The sequence below is a fragment of the Piliocolobus tephrosceles genome, chromosome 16, assembly GCF_002776525.5.
Source record: "Piliocolobus tephrosceles isolate RC106 chromosome 16, ASM277652v3, whole genome shotgun sequence".
In the NCBI taxonomy this organism is placed as follows: Eukaryota; Metazoa; Chordata; class Mammalia; order Primates; family Cercopithecidae; genus Piliocolobus; species Piliocolobus tephrosceles.
In genome coordinates, this window is record NC_045449.1 from 15,264,975 (window position 1) to 15,273,510 (window position 8,536).

Here is an 8,536-nt window from a genome sequence, read left to right on the forward strand (position 1 = left end):
AGCCCCTGAATCTTGGACTTCCCAGCCTCCAGAACTGTGAGTCCAATAAATCTCTGTTCTTTATAAATCACCCAGTATCTGGTATTCTGTTATAGCAGCAGAAAACTAAGACATATGACCAAACAGAATTTTAAGAAATGAGACATGGACTACAAAGTGAAATACAATATTTAACTAGGTGCACTTAATTTATGGTCAACAGTTATTTACATACTGAAAAAAAATGCTATAATAGTCTCTATAAATATTAGCATGCTAAATATAGAATCAATCACACAGAGGTTTTAAGAACCAGAAAGCTCCATTTGCAATCCAAAAGTTGGCTTCATATTGGGTAAACATTTTATTAGCATATTTAAGCAAGACTTGAAGATCATAAATATTTTAAAGTACAAAAATCTACAGACTATTTTCTGCAGAAGACACAGGTTTACATGACTTGCTCCACACCCTGCCTTAGATCAGGGGCAAGCATAGGCTTGAAGGGCTCACGTACAAACCCCTTTAGTTCCTTTGTAGCCACTTAATTACAGTTCCAAATTGGAGCGGAAATAAAACAGTGCTGCCAATGCACTAACAAATACCAGAAGTAGAAGAAATCATATCAGACATCAATGTTTAATTTCTCTTTATGCATATATTACATAAGAATACAGGAAAACTTCATCTCTTCAAAAAAAAAAGTTTGGTTAAGGAACTCTATTCATTGATGGTATATAAATTATTACACATTGGAGAGCTACACGGTGGTATCTAGTAAACTTGAAATGTCATATTCAAATATGTTTGAATATGTTCAAACATATTCAAATATGTTCACAATTAGAATGTACAAGAATTCCTTTCTAATATTTTTAAAGGGAGCAGACTAAAAGTCCATCAACAGGAGGATGCATACGTAATATGCAGTAAATTCATACAAGAATCACCACACAACAGTTCAAATGAATGACCTGGAACACGTACAGCATAACCATTCTATCAACTCAAAATGTAACAGTAGGCTGGGTGCGGTGGCTCATGCCTATAATCCCAGCACTTTCAGAGGCCGAGGCGGGCAGATGACGAGGTCAGGAGTTTGAGACCAGCCTGGGCAACTTGGTGAAACCCCGTCTCTACTAAAAATACACACACAAAAAAAAGAAAAAATTAGCCAGGTGTGTTGGCAGGCGCCTGTAATCCCAGCTATTCAGCAGGCTGAGGCAGGAGAACTGCTTGAATCTGGGAGGCGGAGGTCCCAGTGAGCTGAGATCACGCCATTGCACTCCAGCCTGGGAGACAAGAGCCAGACTCCGTCTCAAAAAAAAAAAAAAAAAAAAAAAAAAAGTATACATTGGTTTGGGATAAATATATGAGTAGTAAAAGTATATGCAGAATATAAGTAAATGCTAAATTTTGTAGGTTAATAGGAATAGGGAAGGAGAGAGGAGAATGGGATTTCCAAGGGTTACATAAGAGGCCTCAACTGTGCCTGTAATCGATTTTTTGTTGGTTTAAGTTTGGGCTGGGCACATGGATTCACCCCTGGGTTCACTCTACTTATTGTGTTAAGTATTTTATTTTAAAGAAGAAAAAAGTAGAATATTTTGTCAGTTACCTCAAAACATTTTTGCCTATTAGTAAAACTATGTATTTTTTTCACAATAATCAAACAAACAATTTTACCCATTTCCAGGATGTTTATTTCTCTACAGCACCATATACATCCAGGAGAAAACATAAAGGGGTTTGGTCTAAACTGCTCAAACACAACCGAAAGCTTTGCAGCCATAGCTAAACAGAAATGGCTTTGGGCGGTGAGAGAACAGCTTTGATCTGAATTTCAGGAGCTCTGACTACAAGACCAGGTGATTGAACTCTCCTCCCCGTGGCTGCAGATCTGAAGGATGGGCTACTGAAGCAGAGGGGACGAGGAACACCGTGAGGGGCGGCCAGCACCGCAGTGGAAAGGCACAGCGCTGCTAACGGGTAATAATTAGAATTAAGAAATTAAATGAGTTAGCACAGTGCAGGGGGTTCGGATGCCCTTTCCCTGGTTCCGCATTTAGGAATAACTTCTCAAACTTTGAAAAGCATCAGAAAAGTGAATTACGGGGAAATAGACGTCTGGGTGGGAGGTGCCTGTGGATTTGTATGGTTTTTATTTGGAAAGAAAAGTGAAGATGGGGGGAGGAATTGCAGGGTGTCCGCGACCTCCCGCGATCCGGAGGCCAGAGGTTGGAGTCCTGGTTGGCAAAGGGGATCCTTTACGGTCGTCCTAGAGGTAGACTGGAGTCAGCAAGACCACTCACCTGTCGGCGGATGCCCGGCAAGGGGCGGGAAGGGGCGGTGAGAGGAAGGGGTCGCCGCCTGCCACCTGCAGCCCCCGACTGGTACCCAGACCAGTCCGGCCCAGACCAGTCCGGCCCCGGCCCCGCCTTTCCTATCTGTGACGATAGCAGCGCCTGTGGGCCACTCAGCGGCCGTCCTGGCGGCTCGTCGGGAGCTGATTGGCCAGTCAGAGGAGAGGCGGGAGCTGTCGGGCCAGGAGGGAAACCAGTCGGGCGGCGGTTACTATGGACGCGTTCACGCTTAGTAACCGAGGCCCCCAGTCCTTTGGGAGACCTGCTTGGTCCGGGAGGTGAAAGGGGTGAAGAGTAGCCCAAGAGAGAGGCTTCGGTGATTTCCCCGCCTCTCCTTGAGGCCTGATTCGGAACTCTTCCAACTGCGAAGAACTTGGCCGATTCTAAGGCACACCAGGGCTGCCTGGAACCTTAACACCTGCCTAGGTGTTGACAAGCTCCCATCTTTCTTGACAAGCCTCTCCTCTCTCCAGCAGAGCTTCTCCTGTGACCGGATTATCTAGTGTTCCTTCCCTCCTTCCTCACTCTAAGAAAATGGTTTAGGCTTTCCCTCTCTCTCTCCAGCAAGTATTTCCGTAAACAGCAGCCCTTACTGTTTCTTCCAGGTGCTGATCCACATTTTTAAATACATACATCATTGCTCATCCATGCAAGCTCTTTCCAACTCTGTAAGAGGGTTTATATTGTACAGATGAAGAAACTGAAGTTCGAGAAGTTAATGGATTTAGGCAATGTGACTCAGGGGCAGAGCTAACACTAAAACTCAAATCAGTCAAACTTCAAGGCATCTTTCCATGAGGCAGCGGTCTAACCGTGTGAGCAGCAAGAGAATTCACTGAGTTACTTTAGTAACTAGCAATGCTAAAGAAAATAAAGCCCTCAGTTAATTATTTTTGGCTTTTCTGGGAATCACTGTGTGGCACTCCACCCAAGGGTGAGGCTGAGGGACTTGCCAGGATAAGGCAGGCTGCCCAGCCCCTAAGGGACCTCAGTGAAGTGACTTCAGGTTGGGGGCTTGTCCTCAGCTTTGCCAGTTCAGACGTTTGGTTCCGTCCGTGTCCTGGGTTTATCAGAGGCTGAGTCAGGCCAACCGAACTCAAGGGAACCTAAACTAGAAAAGTTAGAATGCTGCCTCAAGTGTTTACATTAAGCAACACGACCCCTCTGACTGTGGAGATAAGCCCAGAGTATTTTCCCCAAGGAGGAAAATCACAGAAAACACCCAGCGCTCAGAGGCTACTCATTTGCCTGGGCACAAGACTAGACTAGACAAGGCTCCCATACCCCACACCAGGGCACTGCAAATCCTGACTGGTTTTCCCGCTATGTTCCTTATCAGCAACTTTTTCTACACTCAGCCTAAGAAACATTTCACTCTGAGCTGTCTTTTTTTTATTACTTTTTCTCATGCATAGTGTTCTGCATTTTGTATTTTCAGTATTCAGGACGGGCCTTGCAGATGCCCAGAATCAGTAGACAGCACAGTAAATGATGCCATGTTCATTCTTTGGGCCAAAAGGCTGGCAACCGTTCTAAAGTAGACCTAATTGCCCACAAACTCTTTAAAGATAATGAGCAGTCTTTGTGCTTTGCACACATCAAGATGCCCAAAAGCATTGCTAATTGAAGATGAAATTCATTCAATGTCTGACTTAAAAATAAACAGGTGAAATTATAGCAAAGTTTGATCTTTTCAATGACACATTGAGTCAGTGAATTTCAAAAACCTCCTGATTAAAATTTCAGGTTAAATTGATCAACTCTGTTCTCCACAGAAAGGATTGAATGATGTTTTGGAAATAATTTAGATACCCTCTCAAAAAAATTGTTCCGTGATTATCAAGTCTTTGCCAGAATTAAGAGGTTAATTCTCACCCTTCAGTTTTACAGTACACTGAAGACCCCCTACAAAGCTTATTAAGAAAAATAAAGCAAAACCACCTGGATTCAGCTATTCAACCTTACTTTCTCAGCAGCCCCACAAGTTCAGGAATGTGTCTGTTTTTATTCAGCTCTGTATCCCCAGCATGGGGCTTCACGTGCCATGAAAGAGGGACTCCGTCAATGCTTGTTGAATGAAAGCATGAAGTGTGATGCTTATGGGGTAGGAAATTATTAAAGATACAGAAATGGAGAAGCAATAAAGCAGATTTTGCCTATTTTATAACTTTGCCTTAGTCATTTTTATAACTTGAAGTCATTTTTATAACTTCCTTAGCTGCTACATTTTCACCCTATTTAGAGTCACCAAACCTCCCCTCCAGTCTCTCTGAGTCTTCCTATCACTCAACCATCACCCTTCATCAAGATGCTATCAGCCCCTTTCAACTGTCTATCCTTATCAGAAACCAAGTGTGGGCCATCTTCACCCCTGGACTTCCACCCCCATTCCCATCCTCACAGCAACTCACGTACACAGCCTGCTTTCTCCATTTCTCCTCCAGCACTAAAGTTAATCATCGCATTCTTCCTATTCCCCTGACCTCACCCCATGCCTCTCTCCCGCTCACTCACTGCGTGCTAGCTACACTGGCTCTTTTTGTTTGTTTGTTTTTGACACAGAATTTTACTCTTGTTGCCCATGCTGGAGTGCAATGGCGGTGCTATCTCTGCTCACCGCAAATTCTGCCTCCCAGGTTCAAACTATTCTCCTGCCTCAGCCTCCCGAGTAGTTGGGATTACAGGCATGCACCACCATTCCCGGCTAATTTTGTGTTTTTAATAGAGACGAGGTTTCACCATTGGTCAGGCTGGTCTCGAACTCCCAACCTCAGGTAATCCACCTGCCTCGGCATCCCAAAGTGCTGGGATTACAGGTGTGAGCCACTGCACCTGGCTTACACTGGCTCTTATTGAAGTTTCTTGATGCTCTAAGCTCTTTGCCACCTCAGGGCCTTTGCACATGCTGTTCTCACTGCCTGGACCCCTCTTTCCCCCCTCAAATGTTATTACCTCAAAGATGTCATGCCTGGTCACCCAGATTCAACTGGGCTGCCCTCCTATACTCCCCAACTCCTTTCCTTTGTGACATCACAGTTTCCAGTTACTTATTTTGTGTGATTATTTAATTAACATCTGAGTTCCCTTCCAGAATATGAGTATCAATGAGGGAGGGGAGCGGAGGAAGCAGGGCTGTTTTGCTAACCACTGAAAACTCAGCAGTTCACCTGGTGGTGCTGAGGAGGGCAGAATACTGTGAGGAGGCCCCTTGCACCTCTGACAACTCCTAAGGGGGATTAAAACAAAAACAGAAAACTGAAAACACCTCTCCCACAACTGAGCTCACAATTCAACAGAGGGATTAGAAGCCAGACTTTCTGGTTCCAAACCCTGATGTGGATAATGAGAGGAAAGCTCCCAGCTCTGTCACAGCCGCTCCAGTGTTCCCAACACCCACATGTTCTGACAGGAGCCCCCTATACATTTATGTGACGTCCTTGCTACACATCTGGCCCTTTTTCAACTGCTGGAACAAAAACAAAGTGGGGTCACAACCCCAGTGGCTCCACCACAGCGCTGCTGGTGAGATGGGGAGCAAGTTCATTCAGGGATGAATCTTATAATTATCCTGTTCCAACCTTTGCTGGTTCCTCAGAGTTTAGAAAAGGAAATCTCAACTCCTCAGATCAGCATCCAGAGCTCTCCATGATCTGGTCCTAGCCTGGCAGTGCAGCCCCGTGTCCACACTCCCCACTCCATGATCCCAAACAGGAGTGAACACACAACCCTGCTTCAGCCTCTAACATCCTGTGATTTTCTGATCCCTGACTTGCTCATGCTGTTCCCTATACCTAGCATCCTCTTCCTCCTTCATATTGCCCCAAATTTATAGAATCTACTCATGTTTTTATGACAATGTCAAATGCTACCTCCAAAACGTTTGTTTTGTTTGTCAAAATTAATTTATTTTCCCTGCGTATGTTTGTGTAGCATGTACAATCCATTTGATATTACACTTATTTACTGACATTTCTGTCTCCATAGACTGAGCAGTCCTTGCATCTGCACACAGATGCACACACCCCACCATTGCTCTGCACTAATACAAATCATAGTTACTATTTATTAAACCACCATTGCTCTGCACTAATACAAATCATAGTTACTATTTATTAAACCCTCACTCTGTGCCATATATCATATATTATGCTAGCTTTTCATACAGTATTTCATTTATGGTTCCCAGTACCACAATGGGATAGGCCACTATCATTTCCGTTGTCTAAAGGAAGTGGAGATTCCATTGGAGAGGTTAGGTAGCTTGACCAGTGCCACACAGACAGCAAGAGGAAGAGCCGCGCTTTGAATCCACTTCTTTCTGGCTTTAAATTCTGTGCTCATCACCTCTATACTATCAGTGCAAATCACCAACCATGAAGAAGTAGCTTGTAACGATGATGCCCTGCCGGGAACCACTCATTCCATCCATGAACTCCTCCAACTCTTTCAACAGCCGTGAGAGGCAGGTATTGCCGCACCAGCACCTAGTCAATAAATACTAATGGCTTGTTGAATTACTTTGTGTGAGACTGACCGCAGCAGATAGAGCCAGTACTGGGGCAGAGGTCCCCTGTTAGGAGGTCCTAAAGTCAACTTTTGTAGGGATAAAAACCTTTAAAAAGGCAGTCAGAATAATGACACTCTCCAGACAGGGGAGTGAGCCCTCCACATAGTGGCCACAGAGCAGGTGGCTGGTCCAAGAGAGTTTAAACAAACCCCACCCCCGCCCCCGCCGCCCTCCCCCCCGCCCTCCCCCGCCTCCCTCGCCCCACCCAAGATTCTAGGACTGCAGTCCTTACAGGCGATGTTTGCTGTTAGCACAAAGTCCAATGGAACCACCAGAGTACTGGCTGAGATGGCTGAAGGTGGTCACAACCACTTTGTGAGATCCTTTAAAGGTCTGCAAGATTTTAATAGGGCAATGGAAAAACTTCTGCTCATTCTAGATGGCAGAGCAGGAGTCAGTGAATGGGAAGCTTGTTAGACACGCAAGTGGATGAGAAAGCAAGCAGGGAGTCCCAGCACAGTCTGCTTCCATCAGGAGAGGGGCGGTACTCGAGGCTGAAATGGAGTCAGCGAGTTCCGTTCTTCAGCACAGGAAAAAGAAAAGTCTTACTGCGTTAGACTGGTGTTTCCCAAAGTGTGTTCCCTGAACTATTCCATCAGTCGATCGCTAATAAAATAATAGTTCCATCATCAAATAAATTTGTGAATTTCGAACACAAAAAAAGTTAAACACGTTTCTTTGACACAAGAATCCTCAGAGTCTGTAATGTGCCAATTTGTATTTTCCCATGGAATTCTAACCACAAAGTTTTTAAAACTCAAAACATTTTAATATCCCCCAGGACACTCATGGAACACAGTCTAAGGAACCTGCTTTAGCATAATGCGGCAATTCCAAATTTTAGCATTAACGTGCCCTAAAAATATATTTCAGTCAGAAAAAGAGAAATGTTTGCCCATATCTAGCTAATTTCAGACATTCTCTAAAGCAATATAGAAATAACTGACTTTCACAATATAGAAAACTCCATTGTGATTTGATGACAGTTTCCCTGTTAAGTACCTTGTCTAGAAGTGTGCGCACGTGTGTGTGTGCGCGTAAAGGTGATTCATGGAAAATTAAAGAAAAAAAGAGTAAGAGAGGTGAAAGAGGTATAGTTGTCCTTTGGTATCCTTGGGGAATTGGTTCCAGGCTCCCATAAATATCAAATTCTCAGATGCTCAAATCCCTTATATAAACATAGCACAGTATTTGCACATAACCTACATATATCCTCCCATAAACTTTAAATCGTATCTAAATTACTTATAATACCTAATACAATGCAAATGCTGTATAAATAGTTGTTATACTTTATTTTTTATTTATATTGTTTTTTATTGTTGGATTGTTGTCTTTATTTTTAAAAAATGTTTTCTATCCACCGTTGGTGAATCCAAGGATGTGGAACCTGTAGATACGGAGGGCTGATGGTATATGGGGCTGTGAGTGAGGAGTGGAAGGGGAATGTTTAGAAAGTGGAAAAAGAAAACACTGCCTTTAGAGCCAAACTGTCTCTAATCTGCTTATTTCTTCTAAAACATGTTAAGTCCATACTTACATTTATAGCTATTTAAACAGAGAAATTGGAAATGTTTGCGTTGTAGGAGAGATAACAGAAATGTTTTCCATCTCAATTTTATAATAA

The 8,536-nt window shown here is 43.6% G+C and overlaps 1 protein-coding gene across 1 annotated transcript in view; it reads right to left on the bottom strand.

Annotated features, from left to right (window-relative positions):
* The window catches only part of TEKT3 (tektin 3), a 42,594-nt gene extending 40,194 nt beyond the window's left edge, over positions 1-2,400 (bottom strand). Inside the window, exon 1 of the mRNA XM_023188111.1 lies at positions 2,292-2,400. The gene's annotated coding sequence lies outside the window, so the exon portion shown is untranslated. The remainder of the gene's footprint in view (positions 1-2,291) is intronic.
* Positions 2,401-8,536: the final 6,136 nt, after the last annotated feature.